Genomic DNA, 24630 nt, shown 5'->3' on the forward strand with positions numbered 1-24630 from the left:
CAACCCAGGTTCTTAGACCCAAGAGGACAGCATAGTTCAGAGCAGCATCTGTATTTCCAGGTGGTTAGCTGAACCAAATTATCAAGCTCTTGATGTTCCCCCATGGTTATTTAAAATGACCTATGTGAAGAAGCAATTCTGAGGTAAGCATCCGGACAATCATCTACTAGGCATTTATATTTCAATACTTATAGCTCCTTACCCATAACTATTTCACATTTGGGGACAATGTATACCTTCAAATCAGCGGCACTGCTATGGGTACCCGCATGGCCCCACAGTATGCCAACATTTTTATGGCTGACTTAGAACAACGCTTCCTCAGCTCTCGTCCCCTAACGCCCCTACTCTACTTGCGCTATATTGATGACATCTTCATCATCTGGACCCATGGAAAAGAAGCCCTTGAGGAATTCCACCATGATTTCAACAATTTCCATCCCACCATCAACCTCAGCCTGGTCCAGTCCACACAAGAGATCCACTTCCTGGACACTACAGTGCTAATAAACAATGGTCACATAAACACCACCCTATACCGGAAACCTACTGACCGCTATTCCCACCTACATGCCTCCAGCTTTCACCCTGACCACACCACACGATCCATCGTCTACAGCCAAGCTCTGCGATACAACCGCATTTGCTCCAACCCCTCAGACAGAGACAAACACCTACAAGACCTCTATCAAGCATTCTTACAACTACAATACCCACCTGCGGAAGTGAAGAAACAGCTTGATAGAGCCAGAAGAGTTCCCAGAAGTCACCTACTACAGGACAGGCCTAACAAAGAAAATAACAGAACGCCACTAGCCGTCACCTTCAGCCCCCAACTAAAACCCCTCCAACGCATGATTAAGGATCTACAACCTATCCTGAAGGATGAGTTTTTGCCAGCAGGAGAGTGAGTTTGGGGGGGTGGGTGAGAAAACCTGGATTTGTGCTGGAAATGGCCCACCTTGATTATCATGCACATTGTAGGGAGAGTGGTCACTTTGGATGAGCTATTACCAGCAGGAGAGTGAGTCTGTGTGTATGGGGGTGGGGGTGGGGTAAAATTGTAGGGAGAGTGGTTGCTTTGGATGAGCTATTACCAGCAAGAGAGTGAGTTTGTGTGTGTGGTTTTTGGAGGGGGGGGGTGAGAAAACCTGGATTTGTGCTGGAAATGGCCCACCTTGATTATCATACACATTTTAAAGAGAGTGGTCACTTTGGATGGGCTATCACCAGCAGGAGAGTGAGTTTGTGTGTGTGTGTGGGGGGGGGGGGCGGAGGGTGAGAAAACCTGGATTTGTGCTGGAAATGGCCCAACTTGATGATCACTTTAGATGAGCTATTACCAGCAGAAGAGTGGGGTGGGAGGAGGTATTGTTTCATGGTCTCTGTGTATATAATGTCTTCTATAGTTTCCACAGTATGCATCCGATGAAGTGAGCTGTAGCTCACGAAAGCTCATGCTCAAATAAATTGGTTAGTCTCTAAGGTGCCACAAGTACTCCTTTTCTTTTTGTGGATCTCAAGGGTATCCTTCTGTGAGACAAGGCACTGTTACTGCTTCACGCTTATTCTCATTATGTCCATGGTGTTGGTTTTTTGTTTGGTGAATAAGAAATGAAAGCAGGGTTAAGCACAGACTGAATCTCTAAATGCCCCGAACTCATCAGGCTGGGATGTGGGGTGGGGAGCAGTTAGCACAGAGAGTCTGTAACTAACTTTTTGAAACATTCTTTCCCAGCCACTTGCTGAAATCCTCATGGTGCCTTCCCATTTGCTGCCAATACTCCTGGTGCATCATTCTGGGACAACACAGATACCAACGACCTCCCAGAACAAGGGCTTTTGGTATCCGTGCTGTCCCAGAATGATGCATCAGGAATATTTGTAAAGAACCAGGCAGTGCCAGGAGAATTTCACAAGGGGAGGGCAAAATAATAAAACAAATGTGCTGAATACCCCTCAGAGTGGCGCCTACAGCACGTATCTTTGTTCTTGACTCAACTTTCATTTTACAGCTCAGCTTTAGCTTTGCCCTCTTTTCCTATAATAGTTATACTGCACTCCCAATATTCGGGAGGCACCAGTCGGTCTTGGCGCAATAAAGTTGTGACATTCAGGCGTGAAAGTGTTGGGGAGATATAAATATTTAGCCTCCTTTCCATGTTCTTTATAAAATGATTCAGTATAGCAGGTAATATTTAAAAAACATGATGGTTTTTTAACCACAAGGGTTACTAAAGATAAACTCTGATGGAAGAAGCCTTGGGCCAATTTCACCCCAGATGTAAATCTGTTTACTTCAGTGATGTCACAGAAGGCATACATTGGGTTCTCAGAATGGTTCTTTAACATGTTAAGTATCTACAAGTAATAGCCCTTGACATGTGATAGGTGAAACCGGGTAGGCTAGTTGTGAATCTATAGAAACTCAGTGATTATAGTCTGGGAAGCTTACGGAATGCATATCAAAGCCAATATGTGACTTGCGTAAGTGTGATGTAGGTCTGGAGCTAAAATGATAAGAGTCATATCAAGGGAATAACTTAATTAACTGGTTTTGATCAAAGAACTATATGAATTCAATAGCCCAGTTTCAAGAGCTAAATGATGAAGTTTAAAGAAACTGTACTTGACTGAATTATCAATTTTCCTGGCTAAGGAGCTTTAAAGTAGCATTAAGAAGGGACAGTCTATTGTTCCAGTTAGGACAATTTCCTCCCACCCCAAAGGATCAGAGAGGTGGGGCTAGAGCTTGTCTTTCAAACACTCCTCTGAGACAGGCAGGGGCATGAGTCAGACAATAGTGGTAAATAAAGGCTACCAAGGAAAACTGTGTCTCTGCCCTCCCAAGTTAATGGTCTCTAGAAGTGTAACTGGGAGTGATGAGCTGCCATCTCTATTGTGGTGGGAGAGATTTTTCAATTTATGTTTTATTTTCTGTAACTTCCATTTTGTTGAGGAGTCTGGGTCAGAAATAGTCCTTGGGAAAGTATCAAGACCGCCCAGACATTTAGGGTTTGATCCCAACAGCACTGACTATCCAGTTTCATAGTGAAAAATGTCATTCGCTTAAATAGTAAGATAGAGATGGTTGGATTACTGCAACAAAAGAGAGTGATGCCCCAGAAAAAAGGGTTCGTGTAGTCTTTAAAATACAAAATCCTTATGTGTATGTGTGTGCCCTTGTCTGTCTATTCATTCCCTATTCGGCTGCATTTATAGCCACCTCCTTGTTTGGTCTCCATGCCCACTAGTCTTCATTCCAATACAGAATGATTCTCATGGGCACAGTCGGAAAGAACTGTTCAGACAGCCAAAATAATTGCAATTTGTCCATTGTCTTCACACCTTCTTCTTAACGATGACCACCAACTGCTGACTCTGTCGGCTACTGGAATCAGGGTTTGCAGGCATTTTAACCAGTGCTTATGAACTAGTGAAGCACTTTCCAGAATGATATGAGCAGAGGTGTCCCCCTCAACAGCTCATTCAAGACATAAAAACCAGGTGAAATTCTACCTTCTACATGACTGGACGTATTCTTGATCACAAAGTAGTAGTTACTGAATGCAGTTAGTACAAAGAGACAGGAAGAGGGTATTTTACCCAGCAAACCATCCTGTCACCACTTCCGTATCTCAAAACCCTGGCTGATCACTGCTGGGTCCAATAGTGGGAAGAAATGTTGATGCCTTATGTTCAGAGCCAGGGGCAACACACTCAACCAACAGGACACCAACCTGGAAATGTTATCTAACATATTGTTTGTTGTACCATTGTTCCTAAAGCAAATATATTCTAAAAAGAATTAACTAAATGGTCCCAAAGTGGAACCTTGTCTATTAACTTAAACTGTCTCTGGGCTCCCTCAGAACCTCATCTCTGAATACGAATTTCATATTGGTCCAAGGGGCCTGAGCCTTTTAATGTGCATCTATCAATGACTGTGATAGAGGAAAAGGCCTGCCATTTTCTCCCTTCTACAGACTAATATAGGGCTGATTTCTCTCCTCTGTCTGATTTCCTCCCTCCCCTTCACTGGCTCTATCACTTTCTTTCCATCAGCCAGCACTCAGCAGCAAACTTCTCTTTCCTTCTCTCACCATAAGGGTGATGGACTGAGCATGTTATGTCCAGCAGGCCCTAAAAGCCCAGCCCAGGGCAAAAGATCCTTGGGAAGGTTAGAATTAGTTCCATTTCTCACTCCTCCAGAATTTCTGCTGTCAGTGACTGTGGGTCAACCTCAAGATCGCTCTGTGAAATTAGTTAGCTCCTTCTCCTGTTCAGAGTCATGAAACGGTCTCTGTTGAAGAGACCAACCCTAGGTCCACCAGTTGGTGAGTCCTGTGTGTTTTATGACTTCCCCTGGTGTGTGTGTTTAGATTTGGGTGTATTTACTCTCTGAGCAGCCACAGTGGTTTTCCTTTCTCAGAGGAGGGTGCTACCAGCTAGTAGCCAAAGCTGTGGTTGGCCATGTGGCATCTGAACAGCCAGGGCCATCTGGGATCAGAAGGGCTGGGGTGGCTTCCTACAGTCACTTTCCCCACTGCCATTCTGGAGGTGATAATATAATTCATATCAGAAGAGTTAGTGGGCTGCAAATGAATTGGAGAAATCAATCCAGAGGGTATAAATGAATTAGCATGTAAATGAGGACACTTGCTCTACATAGTTTAATATTGCCTGCAGCTGTAAATAATTCCAGGGATGGAATCAAAAGCCGCAAACAACTTCATTTTTGCGCTCCTCCCCCGTGCAGGAGCACCTGCAGCTACGACCAACTGATGCTTCCCTCACAGAAATGTAGTGTGGCAGGGAATGCGCGTCGCAGGGGGATTTAAGGAGGATATTTTTTCCCGCCTGGCTGCACAAAATTTACAAGGCTGCTGGCTCATGGCTTCTTGCATCGACACATTGTGTGCATGCATGCCACCACGGCAGCAGTAGTTGGGAAGACTGTGAAAGGGAGGGAGGGGGGTGGTTTCGAAAGGGTGCTGGGGGAAGGTGTGTGTGAAATAGACACCCACCTCTCCCCTGACCTTGCAACATGAAAACACCTCCAACCGGGCAGAGGGCAAACAGAGGTTCATCTTCTACCCCACTCCTAATTGCGGAAGGGAATGCAGGAGAGGAGAGTTCTACCCAGAACTTAGAGCGGGATGGGGGTCACACATACACAGCATGGCTAATAGGCCCCGTTCTGCTGTCTGTCCCTATTAGAGTGTCCAGATGTCCCAATTTTATAGGGAGAGTCCCAATTTTGGGGTCTTTTTCTTATATAGGCTCCTATTACCCTCCACCCCCACCCCGTCCCGATTTTTCACATTTGCTGTCTGGTCACTCTAATCCCTATTCAGCAAAACACTGAAGCATGCGTCTAAGTTCTATTGGTTTCAATTGCACTTAAACATTTGCTCACGTGCTTTGCTGAGCTGAGGGCTACGGAAGGTTCCAGAAAGACGTGAGGGAGTGGAGATAACAGCCGGCCTCCCTGGGTGCCTGGTGAGCAGGAGGTAAGGGATAGGTGTGGGTATAGTAACTTGGTAAGGACATGGGGAAATGGGGCTGCCCCAGGTGACTGGTGGAGAGCAGCGTTAGGGGCGGCTATAGAAAAGCTTGGAGGGTTGATGTTCTCTCCAGTGGTGGTGATGACCTTGGAAGCAGGAGGGTATCCACACCACAGGCAGCGGGCCTGGGAATAGGAAGGCTGCGGGACAAAGGGATATGACAGCTGGGGGTATGGCCCATCTTGGCCTAGAGGGGATGCAGGGGTTTTGACAGGCACACACATCCCTTTGAAAAGGCTACGATAAGCCTGTGGTTTTATCTGCCTCTTTCTCTTGTTTATGGCCAGCTTTGTAACTCTCTGAGCGTGTTCTTTAAACCCTGGTTCTCTACAGCTCCCTCTCCCTGCGAACATTCCTGTTTCCTATGCTTAGTAATGGACCTGCACCCTGTTAATATGGGAACAAGATGGGGCTGTGTGGGTAGAGACTATCCCATTGATACTACTGGTACTGAGAACCAGGGCGCGAGGTGCCTTTGGCTAGCTAGGTAGTGATACAGCCTCGCTGTCCCATTGCTGATCATTAACACTTTGGGAGGCCTTATTACCCTAACCTATGTACCTCACAGAGGAAGAGATGAGGAGTTAGTGCAGGTGGCCTAGACTCAGAATGGAAGTCCCTGTTCTTTTTAACTTTTTAACTCTTTAGCAGTGGTACCAAAGTCCTGCTGGAGATAGCCCTCCATTATTATTAGTGCTGTAGCCCCTGCAGGCCCCAGGGTGCCAGGCGCTGTACAAACACAGGCAGACCCTGCTCTGAAGAGTTTGTAATTCAAATAGCAAAGACAGAGAAAAGATGGGGAGGACATTGGTTCAGTGTCCTGGTACAGGCTGGGAGGTACCTTTCACAGGTAACTGGTTTGGAATGTAGTATCCAAACCAGAGATACGGAAAGGTACACCATGGTACCAGAAAACTAAGGTAAAAGACTGGTAAATTTTAGTCGTGGGTGATGTACAGAGTGTTTTTCGCTTGTAAACAGCTCTGATATAAATATAGGTAATTTTGGGGGTGTATTTCAAAGCACACCTTCTCTGGAAGGTGAACTGGCACGGCAAAAGAGAGCGAACCACTTCCCTTTTGTATGGTATTAACTCTTTCCTTTCTGTATTGTACAGCTTTGTCTTAAGACAATAAACTTGGCTAAGCTGGGTTATCTGGTGTCTTGAACGTTTTTAATATTGAACCACAAGACTAGTCGTGCAATTGGCTATACTTTTAGCAATAAAACACATATCTTCTGATCACCCTCCTTCCCTGAAATGCTAGAAGCCTTGAGAGAACCCAGCTGCAGAGTCCCTGCAGACAAAAAACCCTAGAGAGTATCCGGATTTGAAGTCCACTTACTACCTACTAGTCTCTGCAATGCTAGCAATTCCTGACGAGAAAGTTGGACATGGGATTCCTGTTGCTGTCATGGGGCCCTGTAATATTCTAGCACTGGAAAAGTCTTGGCTGGGGAGTCCCTTGTAGTTCACAAAGGCCTTGGCCTTCAGGCCTTTCATCACATCACGGAGTGGCACTATGACAGCCTGGCTTTGGATCTCCTTGGGTGGCTCCAAGAAGTTCTATTGCGAAGTTTTTGAACTGGCTGTGCTGACAAGAGCAGAAAGATAGGTCTCCACACTCTTTTATCAGTGGTTCCCTCTTGTTTTTGACACTGACAGATCATTGAGTTCTTCTTTTATCAGGTCGGCGTTTCAGGTTCTGCACTAACTAGATCTCCCAGGTGGACTGGAAACACTGATTAAGACAGATAGAGTGAATGCAAGTCCATTAAATTGTTAATAAAGAATATTACACACATACCTTAATCTGCAGCTAGCCTGACACTTTATAAAAGTACATTAGGATGTAATCCAATTGAAGCCACAATATCAAGAACATCTTATCTCATCACAAATTGAAATTATATCATATTCCTCATTTCTTAAATTAAAAAGCTAAAACCTTTTAGTTTGCTCTCATATGCTTGTGTAAAACTTAATCAGTGGTTTTAACAACATTATTTTTCAATATGGGCCATTTCTGCTCTCATTTATTTACAAGAGAGAACTTCCTGGTAGGAGAAGTGATTCAATTTGCAGGAGGATACATCAAGCACTTAAGGATTTTGCACGGATTGATTGATTATTTATCATGTTATCTTGCCTGGAGTCGTCTGATATGGCTGTGCTCTCGCTATCTCTCATTCCACCTAATGCTCTTCCTTTTTCGTCTCCTTCCCTTTCAGCGCTCGGGGCCTTCTCTTCTGTGTCTGTGTGAATGTTGGAGGAGGAGGGGGTCAGGGGAGGCAGGGCTTTTGCAGCCTCTGCTGGGATGAAGATGTTGGAAGGAATGAAGTGAGATATTAGTATAACTGGGAGAGATTGGGGGCTGAGGGGAGGGTGAAGAATGGCTGGAGACTCTACCAGTGTTCCTTCTGTGTTAATCATGCTGCTAATATGTACTGTTTCTCTGGAGTATGCTTTCATCCTTAGCTCACCAAGCACTTTACAGAGGCCCCTTGCTTACAGAAGAGGAAACTGAGGCACAGAGTGGTCGTATGCTGTACTGAAAGTCATAGGGTGGGTCCAGGGCAGAGCTGGGAACAGAAAGCAGCTCTCTGGAGAGGCATCTCTGTGCTTCGTGCAGTAGAGGGCATAACTGCCCCTGAGCCCCGCCCGCCAGGCTTGGCCTCCCTAGAGCAGCACTGCTACCCCCTGTGCTGTGCTCCTATCCTGGGGGGGATTCTCTAAGTGCAAGAAGGCAGATCTGCCTCCACTGGAAAGGAAGCTGTCTCAGCGATGGTAGTATTTGAATAAGGGGCTCCACAAAACTGCCCCCCCCATGTCCCAGCAGGCATTGTGCTTGCAGAGAAGGGAGAGGGACTGTGAAATCTATTCTCATTTAAAGGGAAACTCTTTCTCCGAACTATCGCCTTACTCAGCAGGGCACTTACATAAGAATGGCCCTACTGGGTCAGACCAAAGGTCCATCTAGCCCAGTATCCTGTCTTCTGACAGTGGCCAGTGCCAGGTGCCCCAGAGGGGATGAACAGAACAGGTAATCATCAAGTGATCCATCCCCTGTCGCTCATTCCCAGTTTCTGGCGAACAGAGGCTATGGACACCATCGCTGCCCATCCTGGCTAATAGCCACTGGTGGAGCTATCCTCCACAAACTTATCTAGTTCTCTTTTGAACCCTGTTATAGTCTTGGCCTTCACAACATCCTCTGGCAAAGAGTTCCACAGGTTGACTGTGCGTTGTGTGAAGAAATACTTCAATTTATTTGTTTTAAACCTGCTGCCTATTAATTTCATTTAATGACCCCTAGTTCTTGTGTTCTGAGAAGTAGTAAACAACACTTCCTTATCTACTTTCTCTACACCAGTCATGATTTTACAGACCTCAATCATATCTCCCGTTAGCCGTCTCTTTTCCAAGCTGAAAAGTCCCAGTCTTATTCATCTCTCCTCATACGTTCCATACCCACTTCTGCTGATCCACCAGGTTGGTGGATGTCGGAATCCTGCTGGGAAGGGTTGGCTACTTGGCTCCTGCTGTCTCCTGGTGGCAGGTGTGGTTCATTAACTCCACCCTGAAGGAAGGCCTTAATGACAGTTAGAAGGGAGGTGTATGAGGCAGCGAGGGTATGGGACTGAGCCGTGCTAAGGGGGAAGAACCTTGAGGACGGTCAGTCGTTGGGAGAAGGCTGGGGCTCATGTTAACCCAACCAATCCCCAGGAAGGGGTGCTGAATTGTGACCCTACTCGGTGTGTACTGGCTGCCTTTTGGAACAGGGTGGGAATGCCAGCGTCTCTCATCTAACCAAGGAAGCACCACTGGGCATGATCAGATCTTGGCCCGGGCCCTTCTCAGATCTTTGGGAGGATGTGCTGTTCTGGGAGTTTGAAACACACCTCTTTCCTCAGTAAAGTGATTGCCTGGGATATGGGGTGACTGAGTAACAATAGCTCCACATGTTGCCCCTGCCCACCCATCCCTCCCATGCCAATCTCGTGGAACTGCTTTTTGAAGCAGAACGGCTAGTTCTCAAATGTTACCGTTAAAAAAACCCACTCAAGTGCTTGGCCAAGTACCTTTTAGCACCAAGAGATTATGGCTGTGTGGGTACAGCACTGGATGGGGAATTTGCAGAGCTGAGGTCAGTCTGCCTCTGCTACAGTCCACCTGTGTGACTCTTGGCAAATCATTTAATCTCTCTGTGCCTCAGGTCCCTATCTATACAATGGGGATGATGATCCTTCCTTCCTCTGTATTGTCTATTTAGATTGTGGGTGTTTGGGGGTGGGAGCTCTCTCTAATTTAAGATTGTGGGGCCTCTAGAAGCTGCCATAATTCAAATAATAATAATAATGATATCCCATTTGCTTCTCCTACTGGTGAATTGTGCACCGGGATATTACCAATAAATGTGATTGCACTGTGGAAAACCCCCTCATTCAAAAGAAGCCACATATCTTTGATCCCTGGTGTCATCCCTGAAGGACTCTTCCCACACACTTTGCTAGGCACTGTTGTTTAGGAGGCAGAGCAAAGGAGTGGAAATTGTGACACATGGGATTAATTCTTTGCACTGCTACTGATTTATGGTGTGACCTGGGGCAAGTCACTTTCTGTTCCTCAGTTGAAATGTCTCTAAAATGGAGATAACAGTTGTTAACCTCAGAGCGTTATCCTTAAGGGCATATTTGATAGACAATATTGCCAGCCTCAAGTGTTAAAAAAATCCTAAGCCCGGCCCCCAAATCATGAAATTGGCTTAAAAATCATAAGAATTTAAAAAATAATAAATTAGGGGTTCTTTTTATTTTCCTTTTGGTTCCTGAGACTTTAGGGTTCACGTCTTCAGGCATTTCTCTGCAACCACGAAGGTTAGAAACAGTTTTTTAATGAAAGCTGAGGTTCCCATGTAAATCCCATGACTCCAGGCACTTTAAGAAAAACATCAGCCATTGTGCCATTCGCAATAAAATCACGAGCACTGGGAACATTAGAGGACTCTCTCAGGTGCTCAGTTACTGTGGGGCTAAACACCTTCAACCAATGGCTGCGCTCCTGCAGCTAGTTACGTGTGTGTTTAATTGAAATCAATGGGACTAACTCGTGTCAGACGAAGTGTGTGTCTGAAGTATTGGGACCAATGCTTGCAAAGCACTTTGAGATGCTTGGATGAAAAGGGCACTACTCTGTGATCCTTACAATCTTTGGGAAGGTTGCAATGGCTTTGTGCAAAGTAAAAATATAAACCCACTTTTGCATACTTTGTTTTTTTCAGTTGTGATAAATAGAAATGCAGGAAAAGAAAAAATCCACTCCAAACAGCTAGAGAAGGAAAACAGCCCCTGTGCAATTTTTTACATGTCTGGTATGTTTTGGCTGCTGGCTTTACAGGTATTTATAAAGACTATTGAGGCTCTCCGGCAAACAGCCTCTAGATTCCAGGCTTCTGCTTTAGTGCCTGGTCCATGCTTGGCTGAGCCTTTATAGTAACTTCATGGTTTTTCAGCGTTTGAAGCCAAAGCTTTGATTTTTGAGGCTACCAATTGCCCAGAGTGGGGATGAGACGATTAATCAAATTATTTGAATGGAATTCAACAGAGTTGGGAAGTGACCAGTCTTCCTCCTAATCTTCCAATTGAGATGTCAAGCAGGGCTCCAGCACTGAGGGCCAAGCACACAGCTCTGGCGTTCAGCGGGGGCAGAGTGTGGAACCAAAGCTCAGGCGGTGCTCAAAGTGGCTAGGTTATAAGTAGCAAGGAGGGCTGCTGATTGTCAAGGGACTTGGATTATTAACATTAAAAGTACTGGGCCAGATCCTAGGCCCCCTTCTGGGCCCTCTGCACCATCAGATCTAGGTGGGCAACTAAGCATTGCCCCAAGGCCCCAACATGGGGAAATCTCCAGTTGGCACAGAGTGGGCACAGCTGGTTCTAAATCCACACCCCAATCCCTGCCCCCCCAACTGCGACACAGTGGAAGGTGAGGGAGGGATGTGACTGGAATGCACTGTGCTCCAGCAATTCCCCGGGCAGTGTCAGTTAGAGCAGCCTTTGGGCTGTGGCATACAGCCTCACTGCTCCCAGGTCTTGTGCTGAGCAGAGGGATCTCTGACGCTGGTGTGTGCTGGCACTCTGAGAACCTGCCATTCACTAAGGTGTATCTTAAATAATTTAATGATCATCTTGTACGTGCCTCCAGGTATAATCCTCCTTATTATCAATAAAGCACCAGAGAGGGCCTAGGCAAGCATAAAAACAAGGGGCTTGATTCTGAACTCTCTTGTACCCGTGTAACTCTATTGTCTTCAATACAGTCACTCCTGATTTCTACCTGTCTGAGATCAGAACTGGGCCCACGTTCCTTGCCCCAAAGACCTTACCATCTAAATAGGCAGCATCCAGTCCAGTGAGCAGCAACGGAAACCAAGAGCCTGTGCAGATGAGTTTAACGCTTGTCTAGAAGATGCTGTAGTTCATATTGTGAATTTTGATAAATATTGTAACTGATTTGCTCACACTACTTTGATGCAAGTTGAAGGCATTCCCAGAGACGAGTAATTTGAGAAGTGACTTGGAGGAGGAGAGGAAGGGGCCTGGGAGAACAAGGTGCCTGCTTGATTAGAAGGAGGAGCAGAGACCAGGAAGAAAGGAAGGGGGCGGCTAGTCTTTCATGCTTTGTTTTGACTCTTCCTCTTCCAGATTTGGGCAGAGCCGGGGGAAACAGTATGTGTGCGCACGAGAGAGAGAGAGATTTATACAACTAAAGAAACCCAGAAGTGAATGGAGCCTCCTTGCACCAAACCGCTCAACAGCTGGGTCTGCAGGGAAGAGTTTGGGTGCTTTGCCAATCTCTAGTGCTAATGTGACTTGAGTCCTATATCCTGTGTATTATCACAGCCAGGTCAGACTTGTTGGGGCTGGGATAAAGTGAGCCCAACCTCCATCGCAGGCCAGGGCGTTGCTATACATGTGTAACCCTTCTGCCCGTCAGAGTTGGCAGCAACAAGGGCCGGGTTCAATATCTAGGGGTTCCATTCCAATAACACAATGCAAACCGGCTCGAGCCCCCACCCAGTGACCTGGGACAAATATATACCACCCCCGCTGGGCGCCTCCAAGAGGCAATACTTCCCCTCTCGCAAGCACATAGTCTGAGTGTAGCAAAAGTCTTTTAATAACAGAGAGAAACAATGTGGCATTATGTTGGGGAAACACCACCAACCGGATTCATAACACAACCCATGAGCAAAAACAACCCCACCCCAGGCAAATTGGGGCATGCCCTTTTCCCTTTGGTTCTTGAGTCCAGCAACCCCAAAAGTCCAATGCCCCAAAAGTCTCTGTCCCTGGTCAGGGCAGCCCCAGAGTTCGAAAGTTTATCGGCGGAGCTTTACCTCCCAACCTGGGTGGAAATGGGACGGGGGTAAGAGGCACCTTACGTGATCTGAAGCTGACCGCCCCATAGCTCCATAGCGGCGCTCCGCTCCGCCAGCCGCCCCACAAAACTCCTTCGCGCAGCTGCACTCCGCTCCACCAGCCGCCCCACGAACTCCTTCGCTCAGCTGCGCTCCGCTCCACCAGCCGCCCCACGAACTCCTTCGCTCAGCTGCGCTCCGCTCCGCCAGCCGCCCCACGAACTCCTTCACTCAGCTCCACGGCCCACAAGCAGCTCCTGCCATCCACACACTGCTCCGCGTCGAACTGCTTCACCAGCCGTCCCGCAAACTGCTCCACAATATATCTTCAGGCTCCCCCACTACTTAACACAACACTCAGTGATTTCAGCTCTTAGGTGAATTCAGCTTATAGTAGGGGAGCCCCAGTGCTGGTGCACTGTCAGCCCAAAGTGAGCTCAGCAGCCTATAACTAGACTTCTAATGAAATCAAAATTAGCTCTGATATTCCACAGTGGAGAGAGGAGGAAGTACAATCAGCATGTAAGGCCCTCACCAAGGGGCCCATGCCACCAAGTATTAATACTTGTCCCCAGCCTCTCTCCATTCACACAGTTTTGGAACCCATGACCCTTGCCTAGCGAGTGCTACTTAGATGATGGTGAATCCCTCCATCGTAACAAAAGGCCACGTACAGTTCCAAGCACAGTTCCCATAATCAGGGTAATAACAATTTATTCTTCCTGCCCCAATAACAGAGACACTGGGGATCCCACAGCGGCCAAAGTGACCATTTGGGCAGCTATGGTCTCATTCTAGGCGTGGTGGGTGTGCCTATGCAAATGAGATCTGCCCCTGAAGTTCTTTTCCACAACTTGCCACACCTCACCACCAGATGTCAGGGTGGAGCTCATCCTGACACTGCTTACATCCTCCCCCCAGCCAAGACTTTGTCGTCCCGACAAATCACACTCCCTTTATACCAACTCATTGGTTTCCTCCAAAGGGCCTCAGGAAGCCCACTTTAGCTTCCACAAGCCTGTGTGCTAAATGTATTGGCTCCTCACTAGTCACCCCAGGTGCATCATAAGTTAACCGTTTCACTGGTCTTATCACCCTGTCTCGTCTATTGAGAATCTCTGTTGCCGAAGTAAGGGGAACATCCTCTTGAGTGACGGATGGAGAGGCTTCCCTGGAGGGTCCCTCGGCTACTGGCGTAGGCCCCTGCACTCCTAGTTCTAACGCTGGAGGGTCCAAGGTGCCCAGGACATCCTCTACCTGTCTGTCCCCATTGTCCAATAACCTGTGTGTGTCATCACAGGGGGGTCTCATCAGCAGCACCGGGGTATCAGAAAGGGGCCTAAATAGTTCCGCCATTGGGTTTAGGGCGGAAGAGGGAAAACTCTCGTTTGGTTCAGCTGATCGAGACTGAAATCTTGTCTCCATCCCAGGATACACCAGGGTTGTGTCTTCCTCCTCAGACTCACTCTCAGATGTGCAGAATAGGGGTAAGTTAGCTGCAGGGGGCCCACTGTCTGTGTTGGATGGCGGCTTTGGTCTAGCACCTCTGTTCTGCCCGGCGGCCCTGCCGTGGCCCATCTCACAAGGGGTGCTTACCAATTCCCCCACAGGGAGCAAAAGGTTTCTATGCACCGTCTTTATTTGCCCTGGACCGTCTTCAGGTTTGATCTTGTAGACCGGCAGATCTCCCAGCTTTTCCATCACCAGGTAAGGTATTGCCTTCCATCTGTCAGCTATCTTGTGTTTGCCAGCAATACCCAAATTTCGCAGCAAGACTCTGTCCCCCGGCTGGAGCTCCTGCGAACGCACTCTAGCATCATATCGATGTTTGTTGCGGTCTGCGTTCTTCCGAGCCGCAGCGGTAGCTAAGCGATAAGCATCCCGCAGCTTTTCTCTTAGTCGGGATACATATTGCTGATGAGTTTCATAGCTATCTCCATCCTCTGATACACCAAAGCACAAGTCTATGGGTAATCTTGGTTCTCGCCCAAACATCAAGAGATATGGGGTGACTCCCGTAGCATCGTTCTTTGTGGCATTGTAGGCATGCACCAGAAATGCGACATGCTGGCTCCAGGTTGCCTTCTGCTCTGGTCGCAAAGTTCCCAACATATCTAATAGGGTTCGATTGAACCTCTCTGGCTGAGGATCACCTTGGGGGTGATAAGGCGTTGTCCTAGACTTTTTAATTCCTGCTATCTTCAGCACCTCCTTCAGAAGGTGACTCTCAAAATCCCGCCCCTGATCAGAGTGTATCCGAGCCGGGAATCCATAGACTGAGAAATATTTGTCCCACAATACTCGAGCAACGGTGGTGGCCCTCTGATCACGTGTGGGATATGCTTGTGCATACCGTGTAAAATGGTCAGTCACTACTAGAATGTTTCCAACATTCCTCTTGTCTACCTCTACAGACAAGAAATCAATGCATACCAACTCCAAAGGTTTGTTGCTGGTGATGTTCTTGAGATATGCAGCCCTCGTGGGCAGAGTTTTCCTTTGAACACATCGAGCGCAAGTCTCACATTTCCTGCGAACATCTTCAGCCATTCGGGGCCAATAGAACCTACTACGAATAAGTTCCAGGGTCCTCTCCATCCCTAAATGCCCAAAGTCATCATGCAGGGCCCTCATGGCCAGGGCTCTGTACTTTTTTGGCAGTACTAGTTGTGCTCGTTGTTTTTGTAAAGGGTCAGTGGTCATTCGGTGTAGCACTCCCTGAATCAGTTTTAGTTTGGTCCATTCTCTCAATAGTAGTTTACCCTCCGGGTTAGGTGGGACAACCGCAGTTGGGCTTCGCCCCTCCCTTTTGGCAAGTAGTGTATCACGAATGTCAATATCTTGCCGCTGGGCTTCTTGCCAGTCAGCCGCATTGAGCATGGGCAAAGGAGATTGGTCTAATGCAATATAGTTCACCGAAGCAGAAGGCATGCATTCAGGGGGCAGGCCCAAAGCTTCTGCAACACATCCCTGAAAGTCTTCACGGGCCTCTGGCTCTCGGCGACTCACACTGCAAATAGCTCTCACTCCATCTGTGGGTATCACAGCAACTTCTGGAGCCTGCGGACGCCTGGACAATGCATCTGCATCTACATTGCTTCTCCCTGATCGGTACTGAATGCTGAACTCATAGCTAGCCAAGGCGGCCACCCATCTCTGCCCTGTAGCATCCAGCTTAGCACTTGTTAACACATAAGTCAGTGGATTGTTGTCTGTCCACACCTGGAACTGAGCACCATACAAGTAGTCTCGAAATTTCTCAGTGATGGCCCATTTCAAGGCCAAAAACTCCAGCTTGTGGGTGGGATAGCGAGTTTCACTATCAGACAATCCTCGGCTGGCAAAGGCTACAGGTTTACATTTGCCTTCCACTTCCTGGTACAGGACTGCTCCCAGACCCTCCAAACTGGCATCAGTATGCAGGATAAATGGTTTGCTTGGGTCAGCAAAAACTAGGACTGGAGCATGAGTTAGGCAAGTAATGATTTCTTGAAAAGCCCTTTCACATCTCTCATCCCACCGTGGCCCAAATGGTGCAAAGGGGCCATTGTGTCTCTGCACAGGAGGCTTTGGGGACCTCCCCTTATTCTTGGACTTAGATTTGTTCTTGCTGGACTGATGTCCCCTGGTAAGATCATTCAGAGGCTTTACAATCGTAGCATAGTTTTTCACAAATCTGCGGTAGTAGCCACTAAATCCAAGGAAGGTCTTGAGTTCTCTGTAGTTACTTGGACGTGGCCATGTAGTGAGTGCTTCTATTTTATCAGGATCAGTACTCACACCCTCTTGGGACACGATGTGACCCACATACTTCACTGAGGTTCTGCAGAACTGGCATTTGTCAATTGAAAGCTTCAGACCATAATCCTCCAACCTATCAAGCACTTTAAGAAGTCTTTCTTCATGCTCCTCTAAGGTTCTTCCAAACACAATCAGGTCATCCAAATAAACTAACACTTGCAGTAAATTCATGTCTCCCACAACTTTCTCCATGAGACGTTGAAAAGTGGCAGGTGCTCCAGAAATCCCTTGGGGCATGCGTTCGAACTGATAAAACCCTAATGGGCAGATGAAGGCTGTCTTCTCCTTATCTTCTTCTCCCAGAGGGATCTGGTAGTATCCACTTCGAAGATCCAACACAGAGAACCACTGGCTTCCCAGCAAACAGTCTAAGGCGTCTTGCACTCGAGGCATAGTGTACTGGTCGACCACCGTACGGCTGTTTAGGGTGCGGTAGTCAATACACATCCGGATTTTCCCATTCTTTTTGCGGACTACCACAATGGGTGAGGCGTATGGGCTGCGGGACTCTGTAATGATGCCATTCGCAGCCAGCTCCTGAAGATGATGTCGCACATCTTCCATCTCAGAGAGAGCAATCTTCCTAGATCTCTCCCTGAAAGGTCGAGAGTCATGTAGTCTGATATTGTGCTCTACTCCTTTTGCACATCCCACATCCCACTCATGCAGTGAGAACACCTTGGATCTTTCACAAAGTTTCTTCCTCAGGCGATCTTTCCAGTCCTCGGACACTGGTGAATCTCCAAAGTCAAACTTTGCTGGGTCTATTGCCGGAACTGGAGTTTCATACTGGGGTTTTACAATCGACTCAGGCTCAAAGAGGTCTGCTATCTTTTGTCCTTGCTTCACAAAAATATCACGACTCGTTTCATTAGCAATCAGTATAGTCACCCTTTCCTGGGCTTCAGCAGGTAGGGTTATGACTCCACTGGGGACCAGCACTCCTTCAGGGAGCTCTCCTCCCATCGGCTGCTCTATCATTGCTAACGTCCCTTTACTGCCTTTCAGACAGGTACTCATGACAAGCACTTCTTGCTCCGTCCTTGCAGGCACTACTAAGGGGGTTGTGCCCGCGTACTTCAGTGCCCCAAGCGGTAGCTCAGATGTGTCCCTTTTAGCGCTCTCAATTTTCCTATAGGCTTCAGCACAAAGCGTATGGATCATCAGGGTATTCAGGTACTGGTCTCCAGCCCGCCTTCTGCAGTAATCCGCGAGTACCTTGAAGAGACTGGAGTTGGTCCCTATCAGCACAGACACATCAGAAGTCCCTTTAGGGTCAGGGCATATTAAGGCAGCTGTGTCTACCTCTTCTCTTACCCCAGCAACCTCCTCTGGGAATTCCAGGTGCACTATGACATACCCTTGATAGGGGTATTCATCCATGCTGAGGCCACATAGGCCAAGGCCAGTCAGTGGCTGTATAGGCAGGTGCCTAAGCATCTGTTGGTAGAATGACTGAAATATAATAGTCACTTGAGATCCAGTGTCAAGCACTGCTTTACACTCCACCCCTTCGATCCTCACCATGACCTCTGCTCGAGGCCCTATCAGTCCTGCAGGGATCCCAGCTGGAAAGTCTTTTCTGGGGGAATCTTCAAATCCTGCAGACCCTCTGGCAGCTACCGGATCTCTCCCAACTGATCCTCAGCTTTCCATACACTAAGGAGGGGTTTTCTTCATTACGGCACTTGGCAGCACTGTGTCCATCCTGACCACATCGGTAGCAGAAGAATTGACCTTTCCCCCTTCGCCTGGGGGGGATGGTGGCTCTAAGTGCGGGCTTCTCAATCGCCACAGTTTGAGGCTTCTTATTCCTAGAAGTCTTAACTCGGTCAACGGTACTTTGCAGCTCAGCTATCCGTTCCGTCAGGACCTGCATTTGTTGGGCAAGTTCCTCTCTGGTGCTCACCATCAGTACACTGGCCATTTGCAGTGGTGTTGTGCTGGCTGGCTCCGATGTTTGGGCTTCCCAAAACTCACTGGCAGCCTGCCTTTCTTCCTCCTCTCGGACCTCTTTTATCAGCTGGGAGTAACTTGGGGGATGTTCCCGTCGTTCTCTTAGCCGGAGATGAAGTAGAATCGGGTTCTGATACTGAGTTCCTCTTACAATTTGAGCCAGTCTGGTCTGATCCATCTGCTCAGCAGTCACTGCTCCCCTCATGACAGCTCTCTGAAGCAGTCTCTCCAGTCTCTGTATGTAGGCTGAAGCCTTCTCGCCCTTTTGTTGTCGGGAATTAAGGAACTTACAGTAGCTGTCTTCAGGGCCCTCTACGCTCCCAAAGTTGTGTTCAAGGGCCTCTAGGCAGTCCTTCACACTGACCCCAGGGTCAATGAGCTTCAGGGTGCGAATCACATCTAATGCTGGGCCGCCAAGGCTCTCTATAAGGCATCTTCGCTTTTCTGCATCTGGTACGGCCCACTCTTGCAGCATTTCAGTGGTATGCTCTAACCAGGGTTCAAACTCCTCCTCCCCAGCAAATAATCTTAACTTACGACAAGAGTCTGACTCAGCATGGGGCAGCACAACCTTTTCCAATATTTGCCCCAGAGCTTTTGTCCAATCATCAGCCGAGGCTGCAACCTCCGAGCTAGAAGCTGCTGAGCCAGGGCCCAACAAACCTGACATATTAGCCATTATACAAACAGTAATTTCCTCAAAATATAAGCACAAACAAAAAAAATATATAAATTGTTTCCCAATGTAGTGGATCACTCAACAGGTGCTTGCGAGGGGTACTGACCCAGGCGATCCCGGACGAGCCCCCAAAAATGTAACCCTTCTGCCCGTCAGAGTTGGCAGCAACAAGGGCCGGGTTCAATATCTAGGGGTTCCATTCCAATAACACAATGCAAACCGGCTCGAGCCCCCACCCAGTGACCTGGGACAAATATATACCACCCCCGCTGGGCGCCTCCAAGAGGCAATACTTCCCCTCTCGCAAGCACATAGTCTGAGTGTAGCAAAAGTCTTTTAATAACAGAGAGAAACAATGTGGCATTATGTTGGGGAAACACCACCAACCGGATTCATAACACAACCCATGAGCAAAAACAACCCCACCCCAGGCAAATTGGGGCATGCCCTTTTCCCTTTGGTTCTTGAGTCCAGCAACCCCAAAAGTCCAATGCCCCAAAAGTCTCTGTCCCTGGTCAGGGCAGCCCCAGAGTTCGAAAGTTTATCGGCGGAGCTTTACCTCCCAACCTGGGTGGAAATGGGACGGGGGTAAGAGGCACCTTACGTGATCTGAAGCTGACCGCCCCATAGCTCCATAGCGGCGCTCCGCTCCGCCAGCCGCCCCACAAAACTCCTTCGCGCAGCTGCACTCCGCTCCACCAGCCGCCCCACGAACTCCTTCGCTCAGCTGCGCTCCGCTCCACCAGCCGCCCCACGAACTCCTTCGCTCAGCTGCGCTCCGCTCCGCCAGCCGCCCCACGAACTCCTTCACTCAGCTCCACGGCCCACAAGCAGCTCCTGCCATCCACACACTGCTCCGCGTCGAACTGCTTCACCAGCCGTCCCGCAAACTGCTCCACAATATATCTTCAGGCTCCCCCACTACTTAACACAACACTCAGTGATTTCAGCTCTTAGGTGAATTCAGCTTATAGTAGGGGAGCCCCAGTGCTGGTGCACTGTCAGCCCAAAGTGAGCTCAGCAGCCTATAACTAGACTTCTAATGAAATCAAAATTAGCTCTGATATTCCACAGTGGAGAGAGGAGGAAGTACAATCAGCATGTAAGGCCCTCACCAAGGGGCCCATGCCACCAAGTATTAATACTTGTCCCCAGCCTCTCTCCATTCACACAGTTTTGGAACCCATGACCCTTGCCTAGCGAGTGCTACTTAGATGATGGTGAATCCCTCCATCGTAACAAAAGGCCACGTACAGTTCCAAGCACAGTTCCCATAATCAGGGTAATAACAATTTATTCTTCCTGCCCCAATAACAGAGACACTGGGGATCCCACAGCGGCCAAAGTGACCATTTGGGCAGCTATGGTCTCATTCTAGGCGTGGTGGGTGTGCCTATGCAAATGAGATCTGCCCCTGAAGTTCTTTTCCACAACTTGCCACACCTCACCACCAGATGTCAGGGTGGAGCTCATCCTGACACTGCTTACACATGTCTTGCTGGCCATTGGTCGGCAGGCTGTGCCCCGGCAGGCTGTGCCCCGGCAGGCTGTGAAGGAGAGCACCTTGGTGGCCCTACCTACTCTCCGGGCCCTGGGAGCCTCTGTGTGCGTGTGTGTGGAGGAAGGCAAATGGCTGCTGGCATCCCACTAGCAGAGCTTGTTGTGGGTGGCTGCTGGCAGCCCATTCCTTCCCTCCCCTCAGCAGCAATGCCCTTTAGACACCGTCAGCTCTGGCCACAGGGTCAGGCTGCTATTGACTCATTTCCCTGCTGGTAGAGAATGTCTGCACTGGGAGGTGGCTGCTGGCCTATGTTTCCTCCTGCAGCAAAAGGGATCTGAGAGAGGGTGTGGTGGGTGGCATGCTCCCTCCCCCAGAGGGGGTTGTTTAGTAGCCTCCCCAGGTGTTCCCAAGGCCCTCACGCACTTCCTGCTTGGCTCGTCCTTCCACTGCCAGCAGCAGATCTTATTTCACCTTCCAGCAGCCATTGGACAAGTTCAACAGTGTTGCAAATTAGTTGGTAAGTCTCACATCAGGTGACTTCCACCCACATTGGCGCTTAGCAAGGGCCCAATTCACCTGCAAAGCAAGTCCTCTGTAGTAAAGAGGTCACCAAGGGGTTAACTGGGTCACTCAAAGCTCTATGGGTTGGATCAACGCTCCATCCCTCCATTACTTCCTGTGTAGTTAGTGGGAGTTCTCCCCTTTCCCCAACTTCTCAGTTTTGAGGCAGTTAAAGCAGCAAGTTCCCAGCCTGCAGTCTAGTGAGTAGATGGTTTTTTTGATTCAGTGAGTGATCCCTTTACAAGCCCTCCTCTTTGTAAAGCCCTGGGCATTAAGCAATATGGGTTTTTGGTCGGCTGTGCATTGACTGAGGTTAGTCACTGCTTCTTTCATGGGTAGCTAGGTATTTAGGGGGAGGGGGATTCCTTTTTGCTGAAGCCTTTATTACAAAGTTCTTGGGATCTGGTGATAGGCAAAGGGATCCATGTGGTCAGTGCTGAGGGTGCAAGAATCTGCTGACTGTTGGAGGGCTCCATTAGCTCAAGCAGGGCCAAACGCTTTGTCATCTTGCTCCAGAGCAGCACCCTCCTCTGTATGTCAATCTCTTTGGTAATCACCTGGGCTTGCTTCCACTTCATGCGCTCGTTTTCACCTGCTGCAACCCAGGTAATTCTGTTCTGATCTATATTAAACATGAAGCTGGTTCAAGCAAAAACATAAAGCTGCCCAACTTAAGGGAGAAAGAGGGAGAGGAAATTCCCGGTCAGGCTCGTTTTCAAATCCAAGGGTATGCATGGGTTAAATCAAATTTCCACCCTTAATAAATTGACTATTGTGTCCCTTTAAGGCTGCCAGACAGCGGCTACCTCAGAGCCCTGGCACTGCTGGGAAGGTTTCAGAGTAACAGCCGTGTTAGTCTGTATTCGCAAAAAGAAAAGGAGGACTTGTGGCACCTTAGAGACTAACCAATTTATTTGAGCATAAGCTTTCGTGAGCTACAGCTCACTTCATCAGATGCATCCGATGAAGTGAGCTGTAGCTCACGAAAGCTTATGCTCAAATAAATTGGTTAGTCTCTAAGGTGCCACAAGTACTGCTGGGAAGAGGCATCCAGGCCATGTGGGGGCTGTTGTGGAGTGTGAGGTGTCTCTGAGCTCTCTGTCAGCTAGATAGAGCTGGCCCTCTGTGTGTGCTGCCTTCACATCCCACGAGAGCAGACAGATTGCACACAAATGTGCTTCACTCTTATGCATGGCGATCAACGTGCTTCCAAGATATTGGTCTTTTAGGAACGGCATATTAAAGCAGCCACTGGAAAACGCCAGCTCCATGCTCCGGCCCTCTGGCTTAATGGAGAACCCAGAGGCCAGTAAAGAGCTGACTGGCTCCTGCATCTCGCTGCAGTCTTCGCTTCTCCTCCGCCTTGGCTCCCTAGCACAGTGATAGCTCCAGAGGTCGCTGGGTTTACTGCTTGCTATAGAGAATATGTAGAAGAGACTACCGGGCCTCTGTCTCTCTGCTTTGTGCAGAATGGCAGTGGGCTCGGAGGAACCCAGAGCTGCTGCCCTCCGGGAAGAGACAGTCTTTTGATGATATGTTTGTACAGAGCTTAGCACAATGGGGCTGGAGCTTTTAGGCGCCACTGCAACACAAATAATACTCCCTGGCCTCTCTGCTTTGCTGTGCCCCCCGTTGCTGTGCCCCCCATTGATCTTCCTGGCCTTGCTCACCGAGGCAGTTGTTCTCTGGTTAAAAGAAAATGCATGCTGCACTTTGTCCGGCTGCGTTTCAGCTGAGAACCGAGGGACTCGTTCTACGGATGTCACCTGGCTAGGGAGAAATCCTGGGTCCGGTTCGGATGGTATTTACCTACCATCTGTGCACAAAGCGCTGAGCGGCTGGCTTAGCTGCTTATGCATGTATGAGGCGTCAGGCTGGAGTTGGCTCGGCTCCAGATGCAGGCAGGTAGATCCGTCGATTCCGTTAACAACCTCGAGACGCTCGCCTATGGCCCTGAGCCCTCTGCTCGGAGACGCCACAGTCACCTGACCTGTCAGCTGACAAAAGAGGATGACTCAGCCAGCAGCTGTCAGGCCCCTAAAATAATGACAAAAACAATTAGCAGTCCAAGCAGTAGCCTCTCCTTAATTATCTCCTCCGAGTTTAATTAACTAGCTAAATTATCAGCAGTAATGTAGGCATTAATTATGTCAAATTACAGTGTAAAAATCACAAAGTGTGGAAAATGTCAATTCAGCTGTGCTCACCTGCCGGGCTGAGATGAATGCGTGTGACGGTGGCGCAGCCAAGCGCCAGGGAAAGGGGCCACTTCCTCTTTGCAGGTGAAGAGCACGCCCTTCTGACAGCACTTGAAGAGGGGGAGGGAAGGGAAGGGGCAGTTACATGGCGAAAGTCGAGGGTAGCTGCGGGGGGAGCCAGTGCCATATTTTTGATTCAGAGCCATTGGGGTTGCTCTTGACTCGGCGAGGATGGACTATTTTGGCTCTGGCAGAGGGAGGGGAAGGAGTGTGGCTCCCCAAACCAGATGGCTTGGATGCTGAATTATTAAATTATGAATATTAATACAAATCAGACACGGAAGAGGTAATAATTTTGCTGCCCTACAGAAATAATTAACATAATTTTGATAAATTACATGATAAGAGAATCTCAAAATTGAGGTAGATTTATCTTAATTAATATCTTGGACCTGCTCCGTAAGGTAAATTGTTCCACTGGGAGTGGGGAAGGGTGAGGAAAGGCCCCCTGTCTCTGTGGTTCAGACCCGTTCCAAGGTTTATCTCACAGGCGGTGTGCATGTGGCAGGGAGGGGGAGACGCAGCCCAGCTCTGGAGTGCAAGCAGTGTCCTAGGCCCTCAGCTCAGCTGTGCCTTGTGTGACAACACAGCAGGGTTCAGGCCTGGAAGCAGCTCTCCCCGCCCTTCCAAGGGGATGTGGCTCCCATGGGAAGTGCTTCTGGCAAACAGGGCAAAAACCTCAAATACGGGCAGGGTTGCAGGCATACAAGCATAGCGCTCACCTGGGCACACAGCCACTGGGGTGGATTCCTGCAGAAACTCACTTCCATCCAAACAGCTGCTTTCTGGGGAACTGTTGTGTACTCAAACCCAAACACATCTCCTTGCAAACACATACCAGTGTTCACAATCAAACACCCATGCATACTTGCATAACAAACACCCG

The sequence above is a fragment of the Lepidochelys olivacea genome (assembly GCF_965140295.1).
Source record: "Lepidochelys olivacea isolate rLepOli2 genome assembly, chromosome: 10".
NCBI classification, from domain to species: domain Eukaryota; kingdom Metazoa; phylum Chordata; order Testudines; family Cheloniidae; genus Lepidochelys; species Lepidochelys olivacea.